Source organism: Procambarus clarkii, chromosome 53, assembly GCF_040958095.1.
Source record: "Procambarus clarkii isolate CNS0578487 chromosome 53, FALCON_Pclarkii_2.0, whole genome shotgun sequence".
In the NCBI taxonomy this organism is placed as follows: Eukaryota; Metazoa; Arthropoda; class Malacostraca; order Decapoda; family Cambaridae; genus Procambarus; species Procambarus clarkii.
In genome coordinates, this window is record NC_091202.1 from 4,976,443 (window position 1) to 4,990,212 (window position 13,770).

Genomic DNA, 13,770 nt, shown 5'->3' on the forward strand with positions numbered 1-13,770 from the left:
ATGCGTACAAGTTCATGAATGGACATAACAAAAGAGATATTACTATTGTATTAAAAGTATCAAGACCAAACAATGTGTATCAATTTAATAAGTTTAGATTTCGGAAATGCCTGGGTAAATACTGGTTCGGTATCAGTGTTGTTGATTTGTTGAGCAATTTCCATGTAACATAATAGAAGTAGGATTCCTTGATTGTTTCGAGCGTACGGTAGAAATTCGTATATGAATGATGTAACGTTGAAAATAAATAGGATCTGCCTCGAATGGGCCAATAGGCCTTCTGCAGTTCCCTTCATTCTGCCTCATATAGCCAGTAAGTCTTTTGCTTTTACCTTTATTCATATGTTCTAATGCGTACAAGTTCATGAATGGACATAACAAAAGAGATATTACTATTGTATTAAAAGTATCAAGACCAAACAATGTGTTTCAATTTAATAAGTTTAGATTTCGGAAATGCCTGGGTAAATACTGGTTCGGTATCAGTGTTGTTGATTTGTTGAGCAATTTCCATGTAACATAATAGAAGTAGGATTCCTTGATTGTTTCGAGCGTAGGGTAGAAATTCGAATATGAATGATGTAACGTTGAAAATAAATAGGATCTGCCTCGAATGGGCCAATAGGCCTTCTGCAATTCCCTTCATTCTGCCTCATATTGCCAGTAAGTCTTTTGCTTTTACCTTTATTCATATGTTCTAATGCGTACAAGTTCATGAATGGACATAACAAAAGAGATATTACTATTGTATTAAAAGTATCAAGACCAAACAATATGTATCAATTTAATAAGTTTAGATTTCGGAAATGCCTGGGTAAATACTGGTTCGGTAGCAGTGTTGTTGATTTGTTGAGCAATTTCCGTGTAACATAATAGAAGTAGGATTCCTTGATTGTTTCAAGCGTAGGGTAGAAATTCATATATGAATGATGTAACGTGGAAAATAAATAGGATCTGCCTCGAATGGGCCAATAGGCCTTCTGCAGTTCCCTTCATTCTTCCTCATATAGCCAGTAAGCCTTTTGCGTTTACCTTTATTCATATGTTCTAATGAGTACAAGTTCATGAATGGACATAACAAAAGAGATATTACTATTGTATTTAAAGTATCAAGACCAAACAATGTGTATCAATTTAATAAGTTTAGATTTAGGAAATGCCTGGGTAAATACTGCATTGGTAACAGGGGTGTTGGTTTGTGGAACCAATTACCGTGTAAGATAAAAGAAGTAGGATCCATTGATTGTTTTCAGCGTAGACTGGACATATATATAAAATTGATTGGGTGGTTATAACAACCTGTCCTCTTAAAAAGAACGTCGCTTTTGGCCGTTTGCCCGTATAGCCGAATTTGGACGTAATTTGAAAATGAAAAAAAAAATGAAAATAAATTGGGGATTTTTTTTCAACAACAGTAAGTTAAGGGTCCTCTGATAGGTTAGGTAGGCAGGAAATTCTCATAAAGTTTCATAACGTTTTGAAAAATGTTAATTTAAAGTGTCCTCTCATAACCTCTGCGCGTACGCCGGACGACTCAAATAGAAAACGGAACAAAATGTCACTTTTGTGAGTCGATTTCACTTCAAATTACGTCCAAATTTGGCCATAGCGCGCATAAGAGCGAAAAATGACGTTATTTTTAACAGGACGGGTTGGGTTATAAATAGGAAAGGCCTCATATGTTCCAATAGGACTTCTGCTCTTACCTTCATTCTTGGGTTCGTACAATAGTACATAGGTAATGATGTTAAAGTTAATGGATATAAGCTTGTTGGTGGTGAGATTGCAAAACTGATCTGAGTAATTACGACCAGTAAGAATGCAATACCAAAAAATTAATGCTTACACAAACAAATCCACAATCGCCGTGATGAGGGTGTACGGAAATGATGGGATCATCCCTGGCGTACGCTCGAACCCTCAGCATTCATTGCCCTTGTGGGTTTGTTCATTTGATGCATCGCGCTATTGTGATTTCTGCGTGTATTAATGCATACATGTTTGAAATAGGGAAAAGAGGATACTAAGAACTTTTTTCTCCAAGCGTTAGAAATGAAATACTTATTCTTCGGTAGCAAATTGTTCATGTTATATTTCTGTAGTTCAGTTTTGGTCGTTATAATATACAATGGACATGAATACACTGGAGAAAGCGTCTATCAAAGGAGGACAAAGTTAACTCTCCCTCGTTCTATTGGCCACGATTGCATATCACCAGACTTCACCTGACTAGATATAGTATATAATTCCGCATGCGCAACTCATACCTTCACTTGCTTGATCAGTCCTCTCCTGACTGCACTGTTGCCTTACTCTCGCCCGTTGCTGTAGCCATGGTCAAGACAAAGCCATCTGTGGAGATTTTCGTCTTGCCCAACAAGCTTCTGATGATTAAGGAGCAAGTAAGAATAATGGAGCTCTCAGCAGCTAAGATCTCGAAACTCAGGCGTCGCAACAAAGGCTTGCACAGATATGTTATGTTGAGAAACCTCAAAAGAAGAATGCAGCTCGAGTTAGTGAGGGACACAACGAAATTTGCGGAAGACCTATGTAGCGATAATCCTTCCCCGTAGCTGCTTATCACGAGACACGTTAAAATGCACTCCTCAGACATCAACGACCAGTCTGCTTAAGGGACACAGACGAGGACAAATTTGGAATGACCAAAAAATCAATGAATAAATGATCGTAATAAGGTAAATTTGACTGATATTTTTATCGAAACGTTAGTGATAAGACAGCTGGTGTTGTTCATCAGCTATATCTTCCTCATTTTAGGCCTCATTTACATTTTGAAGTTCAGGTTAAAAGAGGACGCTAGGATTTACCAATTGAAGTGTTAGTAATAGGACACCTGGTGTGGTTCTTCAGCTATATCTTACTCTGGATAGGCCCCATTTACATTATGCATTTCAAATTTGGTCTCCATACTATAGTATGGATATAAATTCACTGGAACGTGTCCAACTTAAGATGGCAAAGTTTACTCCCCAAATTAGAAACCTTTAATATGAAGAAAGATTTAACTAAGATAAAATTGTAATCACAGGAAAGGCAAGGAGTTAGGGGTGACATGATAGAGAAGTGGAAAAATGGACATACCAAAGCAAATAATAATAAGGAATTAATAGGTCAACACAACATAGAACTTGCAACAATAGGTATAAATTGAATAAGTTTAGATTCAGGAAAGACCTGGGTAAATACTGGTTCGGTAGCAGTGTTGTTGATTTGTTGAGCAATTTCCGTGTAACATAATAAAAGTAGGATTCATTGATTGTTTCAAGCGAAGGTTAGAAAATCATGTATGAAAAATGTAACCTGGATATAAATAGGATCTGCCTCAAATGGGCCAATAGGCCTTCTGCAGTTCCCTTCATTCTGCCTCATATAGCCAATAAGTTTTTTGCTTTTACCTTTATTCATATGTTCTAATGCGTACAAGTTCATGAATGGACATAACAAAAGAGATATTACTATTGTATTAAAAGTATCAAGACCAAACAATGTGTATCAATTTAATAAGTTTAGATTTCGGAAATGCCTGGGTAAATACTGGTTCGGTAGCTGTGTTGTTGATTTGTTGAGCAATTTCCGTGTAACATAATAGAAGTAGGATTCCTTGATTGTTTCAAGCGTAGGGTAGAAATTCATATATGAATGATGTAACGTAGAAAATAAATAGGATCTGCCTCAAATGGGCCAATAGGCATTCTGCAGTTCCCTTTATTCTTCCTCATATAGCCAGTAAGCCTTTTGCGTTTACCTTTATTCATATGTTCTAATGAGTACAAGTTCATGAATGGACATAACAAAAGAGATATTACTATTGTATTAAAAGTATCAAGACCAAACAATATGTATCAATTTAATAAGTTTAGATTTCGGAAATGCCTGGGTAAATACTGGTTCGGTAGCAGTGTTGTTGATTTGTTGAGCAATTTCCGTGTAACATAATAGAAGTAGGATTCCTTGATTGTTTCAAGCGTAGGGTAGAAATTCATATATGAATGATGTAACGTGGAAAATAAATAGGATCTGCCTCGAATGGGCCAATAGGCCTTCTGCAGTTCCCTTCATTCTTCCTCATATAGCCAGTAAGCCTTTTGCGTTTACCTTTATTCATATGTTCTAATGAGTACAAGTTCATGAATGGACATAACAAAAGAGATATTACTATTGTATTTAAAGTATCAAGACCAAACAATGTGTATCAATTTAATAAGTTTAGATTTAGGAAATGCCTGGGTAAATACTGCATTGGTAACAGGGGTGTTGGTTTGTGGAACAAATTACCGTGTAAGATAAAAGAAGTAGGATCCATTGATTGTTTTCAGCGTAGACTGGACATATATATAAAATTGATTGGGTGGTTATAACAACCTGTCCTCTTAAAAAGAACGTCGCTTTTGGCCGTTTGCCCGTATAGCCGAATTTGGACGTAATTTGAAAATGAAAAAAAAAATGAAAATAAATTGGGGATTTTTTTTCAACAACAGTAAGTTAAGGGTCCTCTGATAGGTTAGGTAGGCAGGAAATTCTCATAAAGTTTCATAACGTTTTGAAAAATGTTAATTTAAAGTGTCCTCTCATAACCTCTGCGCGTACGCCGGACGACTCAAATAGAAAACGGAACAAAACGTCACTTTTGTGAGTCGATTTCACTTCAAATTACGTCCAAATTTGGCCATAGCGCGCATAAGAGCGAAAAATGACGTTATTTTTAAGAGGACGGGTTGGGTTATAAATAGGAAAGGCCTCATATGTTCCAATAGGACTTCTGCTCTTACCTTCATTCTTGGGTTCGTACAATAGTACATAGGTAATGATGTTAAAGTTAATGGATATAAGCTTGTTGGTGGTGAGATTGCAAAACTGATCTGAGTAATTACGACCAGTAAGAATGCAATACCAAAAAATTAATGCTTACACAAACAAATCCACAATCGCCGTGATGAGGGTGTACGGAAATGATGTGATCATCCCTGGCGTACGCTCGAACCCTCAGCATTCATTGCCCTTGTGGGTTTGTTCATTTGATGCATCGCGCTATTGTGATTTCTGCGTGTATTAATGCATACATGTTTGAAATAGGGAAAAGAGGATACTAAGAACTTTTTTCTCCAAGCGTTAGAAATGAAATACTTATTCTTCGGAAGCAAATTGTTCATGTTATATTTCTGTAGTTCAGTTTTGGTCGTTATAATATACAATGGACATGAATACACTGGAGAAAGCGTCTATCAAAGGAGGACAAAGTTAACTCTCCCTCGTTCTATTGGCCACGATTGCATATCACCAGACTTCACCTGACTAGATATAGTATATAATTCCGCATGCGCAACTCATACCTTCACTTGCTTGATCAGTCCTCTCCTGACTGCACTGTTGCCTTACTCTCGCCCGTTGCTGTAGTAATGGTCAAGACAAAGCCATCTGTGGAGATTTTCGTCTTGCCCAACAAGCTTCTGATGATTAAGGAGCAAGTAAGAATAATGGAGCTCTCAGCAGCTAAGATCTCGAAACTCAGGCGTCGCAACAAAGGCTTGCACAGATATGTTATGTTGAGAAACCTCAAAAGAAGAATGCAGCTCGAGTTAGTGAGGGACACAACGAAATTTGCGGAAGACCTATGTAGCGATAATCCTTCCCCGTAGCTGCTTATCACGAGACACGTTAAAATGCACTCCTCAGACATCAACGACCAGTCTGCTTAAGGGACACAGACGAGGACAAATTTGGAATGACCAAAAAATCAATGAATAAATGATCGTAATAAGGTAAATTTTACTGATATTTTTATCGAAACGTTAGTGATAAGACAGCTGGTGTTGTTCATCAGCTATATCTTCCTCATTTTAGGCCCCATTTACATTTTGAAGTTCAGGTTAAAAGAGGACGCTAGGATTTACCAATTGAAGTGTTAGTAATAGGACACCTGGTGTGGTTCTTCAGCTATATCTTACTCTGGATAGGCCCCATTTACATTATGCATTTCAAATTTGGTCTCCATACTATAGTATGGATATAAATTCACTGGAACGTGTCCAACTTAAGATGGCAAAGTTTACTCCCCAAATTAGAAACCTTTAATATGAAGAAAGATTTAACTAAGATAAAATTGTAATCACAGGAAAGGCAAGGAGTTAGAGGTGACATGATAGAGAAGTGGAAAAATGGACATACCAAAACAAATAATAATAAGGAATTAATAGGTCAACACAACATAGAACTTGCAACAATAGGTATAAATTGAATAAGTTTAGATTCAGGAAAGACCTGGGTAAATACTGGTTCGGTAGCAGTGTTGTTGATTTGTTGAGCAATTTCCGTGTAACATAATAAAAGTAGGATTCATTGATTGTTTCAAGCGAAGGTTAGAAAATCATGTATGAAAAATGTAACCTGGATATAAATAGGATCTGCCTCAAATGGGCCAATAGGCCTTCTGCAGTTCCCTTCATTCTGCCTCATATAGCCAATAAGTTTTTTGCTTTTACCTTTATTCATATGTTCTAATGCGTACAAGTTCATGAATGGACATAACAAAAGAGATATTACTATTGTATTAAAAGTATCAAGACCAAACAATATGTATCAATTTAATAAGTTTAGATTTCGGAAATGCCTGGGTAAATACTGGTTCGGTAGCAGTGTTGTTGATTTGTTGAGCAATTTCCGTGTAACATAATAGAAGTAGGATTCCTTGATTGTTTCAAGCGTAGGGTAGAAATTCATATATGAATGATGTAACGTGGAAAATAAATAGGATCTGCCTCGAATGGGCCAATAGGCATTCTGCAATTTCCCTTTATTCTTCCTCATATAGCCAGTAAGCCTTTTGCGTTTACCTTTATTCATATGTTCTAATGAGTACAAGTTCATGAATGGACATAACAAAAGAGATATTACTATTGTATTAAAAGTATCAAGACCAAACAATATGTATCAATTTAATAAGTTTAGATTTCGGAAATGCCTGGGTAAATACTGGTTCGGTAGCAGTGTTGTTGATTTGTTGAGCAATTTCCGTGTAACATAATAGAAGTAGGATTCCTTGATTGTTTCAAGCGTAGGGTAGAAATTCATATATGAATGATGTAACGTGGAAAATAAATAGGATCTGCCTCGAATGGGCCAATAGGCCTTCTGCATTTCCCTTCATTCTTCCTCATATAGCCAGAAAGCCTTTTGCGTTTACCTTTATTCATATGTTCTAATGAGTACAAGTTCATGAATGGACATAACAAAAGAGATATTACTATTGTATTTAAAGTATCAAGACCAAACAATGTGTATCAATTTAATAAGTTTAGATTTAGGAAATGCCTGGGTAAATACTGCATTGGTAACAGGGGTGTTGGTTTGTGGAACAAATTACCGTGTAAGATGAAAGAAGTAGGATCCATTGATTGTTTTCAGCGTAGACTGGACATATATATAAAATTGATTGGGTGGTTATAACAACCTGTCCTCTTAAAAAAAAAGTCGCTTTTGGCCGTTTGCCCGTATAGCCGAATTTGGACGTAATTTGAAAATGAAAAAAAATGAAAATAAATTGGGGATTTTTTTTCAACAACAGTAAGTTAAGGGTCCTCTGATAGGTTAGGTAGGCAGGAAATTCTCATAAAGTTTCATAACGTTTTGAAAAATGTTAATTTAAAGTGTCCTCTCATAACCTCTGCGCGTACGCCGGACGACTCAAATAGAAAACGGAACAAAACGTCACTTTTGTGAGTCGATTTCACTTCAAATTACGTCCAAATTTGGCCATAGCGCGCATAAGAGCGAAAAATGACGTTATTTTTAAGAGGACGGGTTGGGTTATAAATAGGAAAGGCCTCATATGTTCCAATAGGACTTCTGCTCTTACCTTCATTCTTGGGTTCGTACAATAGTACATAGGTAATGATGTTAAAGTTAATGGATATAAGCTTGTTGGTGGTGAGATTGCAAAACTGATCTGAGTAATTACGACCAGTAAGAATGCAATACCAAAAAATTAATGCTTACACAAACAAATCCACAATCGCCGTGATGAGGGTGTACGGAAATGATGGGATCATCCCTGGCGTACGCTCGAACCCTCAGCATTCATTGCCCTTGTGGGTTTGTTCATTTGATGCATCGCGCTATTGTGATTTCTGCGTGTATTAATGCATACATGTTTGAAATAGGGAAAAGAGGATACTAAGAACTTTTTTCTCCAAGCGTTAGAAATGAAATACTTATTCTTCGGTAGCAAATTGTTCATGTTATATTTCTGTAGTTACAGTTTTGGTCGTTATAATATACAATGGACATGAATACACTGGAGAAAGCGTCTATCAAAGGAGGACAAAGTTAACTCTCCCTCGTTCTATTGGCCACGATTGCATATCACCAGACTTCACCTGACTAGATATAGTATATAATTCCGCAAGCGCAACTCATACCTTCACTTGCTTGATCAGTCCTCTCCTGACTGCACTGTTGCCTTACTCTCGCCTGTTGCTGTAGCCATGGTCAAGACAAAGCCATCTGTGGAGACTTTCGTCTTGCCCAACAAGCTTCTGATGATTAAGGAGCAAGTAAGAATAATGGAGCTCTCAGCAGCTAAGATCTCGAAACTCAGGCGTCGCAACAAAGGCTTGCACAGATATGTTATGTTGAGAAACCTCAAAAGAAGAATGCAGCTCGAGTTAGTGAGGGACACAACGAAATTTGCGGAAGACCTATGTAGCGATAATCCTTCCCCGTAGCTGCTAACCACGAGACACATTAAAATGCACTCCTCAGACATCAACGACCAGTCTGCTTAAGGGACACAGACGAGGACAAATTTGGAATGACCAAAAAATCAATGAATAAATGATCGTAATAAGGTAAATTTGACTGATATTTTTATCGAAACGTTAGTGATAAGACAGCTGGTGTTGTTCATCAGCTATATCTTCCTCATTATAGGCCCCATTTACATTTTGAAGTTCAGGTTAAAAGAGGACGCTAGGATTTACCAATTGAAGTGTTAGTAATAGGACACCTGGTGTTGTTCTTCAGCTATATCTTACTCTGGATAGGCCCCATTTAGATTATGCATTTCAAATTTGGTCTCCATACTATAGTATGAATATAAATTCACTTGAAAGTGTCCAACGTAAGATGGCAAAGTTTACTCCCCAAATTAGAAACCTTTTATATGAAGAAAGATTTAACTAAGATAAAATTGTAATCACAGGAAAGGCAAGGAGCTAGGGGTGACATGATAGAGGTTTGGAAGTGGAAAAATGGACATACCAAAGGGAATAATAATAAGGAATTAATAGGTCAACACAACATAGAACTTGCAACAAAAGGTATAAATTGAATAAGTTTAGATTCAGGAAAGACCTGGGTAAATACTGGTTCGGTAGCAGTGTTGTTGATTTGTTGAGCAATTTCCGTGTAACATAATAAAAGTAGGATTCCTTGATTGTTTCAAGCGAAGGTTAGAAAATCATGTATGAAAAATGTAACCTGAATATAAATAGGATCTGCCTCAAATGGGCCAATAGGCCTTCTGCAGTTCCCTTCATTCTGCCTCATATAGCCAATAAGTTTTTTGCTTTTACCTTTATTCATATGTTCTAATGCGTACAAGTCCATGAATGGACATAACAAAAGAGATATTACTATTGTATTAAAAGTATCAAGACCAAACAATGTGTATCAATTTAATAAGTTTAGATTTCGGAAATGCCTGGTTAAATACTGGTTCGGTATCAGTGTTGTTGATTTGTTGAGCAATTTCCATGTAACATAATAGAAGTAGGATTCCTTGATTGTTTCGAGCGTAGGGTAGAAATTCGTATATGAATGATGTAACGTTAGAAAATAAATAGGATCTGCCTCGAATAGGGCCAATAGGCCTTCTGCAGTTCCCTTCATTCTGCCTCATATAGCCAGTAAGTCTTTTGCGTTTACCTTTATTCATATGTTCTAATGCGTACAAGTTCATGAATGGACATAACAAAAGAGATATTACTATTGTATTAAAAGTATCAAGACCAAACAATGTGTATCAATTTAATAAGTTTAGATTTCGGAAATGCCTGGGTAAATACTGGTTCGGTAGCTGTGTTGTTGATTTGTTGAGCAATTTCCGTGTAACATAATAGAAGTAGGATTCCTTGATTGTTTCAAGCGTAGGGTAGAAATTCATATATGAATGATGTAACGTAGAACATAAATAGGATCTGCCTCGAATGGGCCAATAGGCATTCTGCAGTTCCCTTTATTCTTCCTCATATAGCCAGTAAGCCTTTTGCGTTTACCTTTATTCATATGTTCTAATGAGTACAAGTTCATGAATGGACATAACAAAAGAGATATTACTATTGTATTTAAAGTATCAAGACCAAACAATGTGTATCAATTTAATAAGTTTAGATTTAGGAAATGCCTGGGTAAATACTGCATTAGTAACAGGGGTGTTGGTTTGTGGAACCAATTACCGCGTAAGATAAAAGAAGTAGGATCCATTGATTGTTTTCAGCGTAGACTGGACATATAAAATTGATTGGGTGGTTATAAATAGGAAAGGCCTCATATGTTCCAATAGGACTTCTGCTCTTACCTTCATTCTTGGGTTCTTACAATAGCACATAGGAAATGATGTTAATGGATATAAGCTTGTTGGTGGTGAGATTGCAAAATTGATCTGAGTAATTACGACCAGTAAGAATGCAATACCAAAAAATTAATGCTTACACAAACAAATCCACAATCGCCGTGATGAGGGTCTACGGGAATGATGGGATCATCCCTGGCGTACGCTCGAACCCTCATCATTGCCCTTGTGGGTTTGTTCATTTGATGCATCGCGCTATTGTGATTTCTGCGTGTATTAATACATACATGTTTAAAATAGGGAAAAGAGGACTACTAGAACTTTTCTCTCCAAGCGTTAGTAATGAAATACTTATTCTTCGGTAGCAAATTGTTCATGTTATATTTCTGTAGTTACAGTTTTGGTCGTTATAATATACAATGGACAGTGAATGCACTGGAGAAAGCGTCCTAGCGAAGGAGGACAAAGTTAACTCTCCCTCGTTCTATTGGTCACGATTGCATATCACCAGACTTCACCTGACTAGATATAGTATATAATTCCGCATGCGCAACTCATACCTTCACTTGCTTGATCAGTCCTCTCCTGACTGCACTGTTGCCTTACTCTCGCCCGTTGCTGTAGCCATGGTCAAGACAAAGCCATCTGTGGAGACTTTCGTCTTGCCCAACAAGCTTCTGATGATTAAGGAGCAAGTAAGAATAATGGAGCTCTCAGCAGCTAAGATCTCTAAACTCAGGCGTCGCAACAAAGGCTTGCACCGATATGTTATGTTGAGAAACCTCAAAAGAAGAATGCAGCTCGAGTTAGTGAGGGACACAACGAAATTTGCGGAAGACCTATGTAGCGATAATCCTTCCCTGTAGCTGCTTACCACGAGACACGTTAAAATGCACTCCTCAGACATCAACGACCAGTCTGCTTAAGGGACACAGACGAGGACAAATTTGGAATTACCAAAAAATCAATGAATAAATGATCGTAATAAGGTAAATTTGACTGATATTTTTATCGAAACGTTAGTGATAAGACAGCTGGTGTTGTTCATCAGCTATATCTTCCTCATTTTAGGCCCCATTTACATTTTGCAGTTCAGGTTAAAAGAGGACGCTGGGATTTATCAATTGAAGTGTTAGTAACAAGATACCTGGTGTGGTTCTTCAGCTATAACTTACTCTGGATAGGCCCCATTTACATTATGCATTTCGAATTTGGTCTCCATACTATAGTATGGATATAAATTCACTTGAACGTGTCCAGCGTAGGATGGCAAAGTTTACTCCCCAAATTAGAAACCTTTTATATGAAGAAAGATTTAACTAAGATAAAATTGTAATCACAGGAAAGGCAAGGAGTTAGGGGTGACATGATAAAGGTTTAGAAGTGGAAAAATGGACATACCAAAAGGAATAATAATAAGGAATTTAATAGGTCAACACAACATAGAACTTGCAACAATAGGTATAAATTGAATAAGTTTAGATTCAGGAAAGACCTGGGTAAATACTGGTTCGGTAGCAATGTTGTTGATTTGTGGAGCAATTTCCGTGTAACATAATAAAAGAAGGATTCCTTGATTGTTTCAAGCGAAGGTTAGAAAATCATGTATGAAAAATGTAACCTGGATATAAATAGGATCTGCCTCGAATGGGCCAATAGGCCTTCTGCAGCTCCCTTCATTCTGCCTCATATAGCCAGTAAGTCTTTTGCTTTTACCTTTATTCATATGTTCTAATGCGTACAAGTTCATGAATGGACATAACAAAAGAGATATTACTATTGTATTAAAAGTATCAAGATCAAACAATGTGTATCAATGGGCACATATTTAATGCCTGTCCCTACCTGTCCTCATCACAATCGACTTGAGAATGGTCCAGGACGGACCGAAACGTCGTCGTCCCTTCAATTTCTAGTGTGTGGTCTGGTCAACATACTTCAGCCACGTTATTGTGACTCATCGCCTGCATATGGATACCACACGTACGCGTCTTACTCTGTTTAATTTCTTTGATGCTCTACCTTCCTTCAAACGGCCTTTTCGCGCCTTTGAATCTTCCCTTCTTGCCGCCAAGCGTCGAAAGAACCAGCTCAGGTTTCTTAAAGACTGTCTTGCTGAGCAAGTTCTCCCTCATTCTTTATCTCACTTTCTCCAGTTCAACACTTCGGGATCTCCTTTCCCTGAACATGCCCGCCTTCTTCTTCAAGAACTTATTCATGCCACCTCCTTGCAAGTTGACGAGGCTTTTCTTGCTGTTCGTCAACAGCAACGCTTTCTGTCCTCTTCTCTTCCCAGTGATCTATGCAATATCATTTTTCCAATTGCATTTGACACTGCTCACGTCTCCTCTTCCCACCACTCCTCCACACTACACAACAAACTTCAACGCCTGATCTCCAACAGTCCTTGGGCCAAATACTCTCTCTCTGACTGTGTTACCAACCTTTCGTCCTACTCTCTTTCTAAGCACCAGCAAGAACTTCTTGGTCTTGGTCTGTCTTTTGCTACTTCCCCTAGCCCACGCTGTGGCAGTGATCTCATTAGTTCCTTTGACAGGTTTGTCAATTCTAACTCTAGTACTCTTTCGGACCTGTCTGCCTTTAGAGGGGCCCTTATCCCCGTTCTTGACAGCTTGTTTTCTAAAAATAACCACCTTCCTCGTCGCTTCCAGCTTGCCCTTGCCTCCCTGAAATCTAACAACTCTATTCTTATCCTTCCTTCAGACAAAAGCAATTCGGCGGTTGTCCTTGACCGTGAGGACTACCTCCGAAAAGCAGATGTCTTGCTCTCTGACTCTCACACTTATGCTCCTCTGACTTCTAACCCTTTGGATCGCCTCAAAACTTCCTTTAACCGCAAACTAAGACAGCTCTCTAGTCTTTGCCCTCCTGACTTTGATCTCATTAAACGTTTCCGTGTCATCTGCCCTTCTCTTCCTTATTTCTATGGTCTTCCTAAGACTCATAAACCTGGTGTTCCTCTTCGTCCTATCATTTCTTCACGGGGCTCTGTCAGCTATCCTCTTGCCTCCTGGCTCGCTAAAATCCTGACACCTTACCTTGGCACTTTTTCCCCTGCCCACCTTCGTCACTCTCAGGACTTCATAGAAAGACTGCGCCTGCAACCCTCTTGTAAAATGCTTAGTCTTGATGTCGACTCTCTGTTCACTAATGTTCCGCTG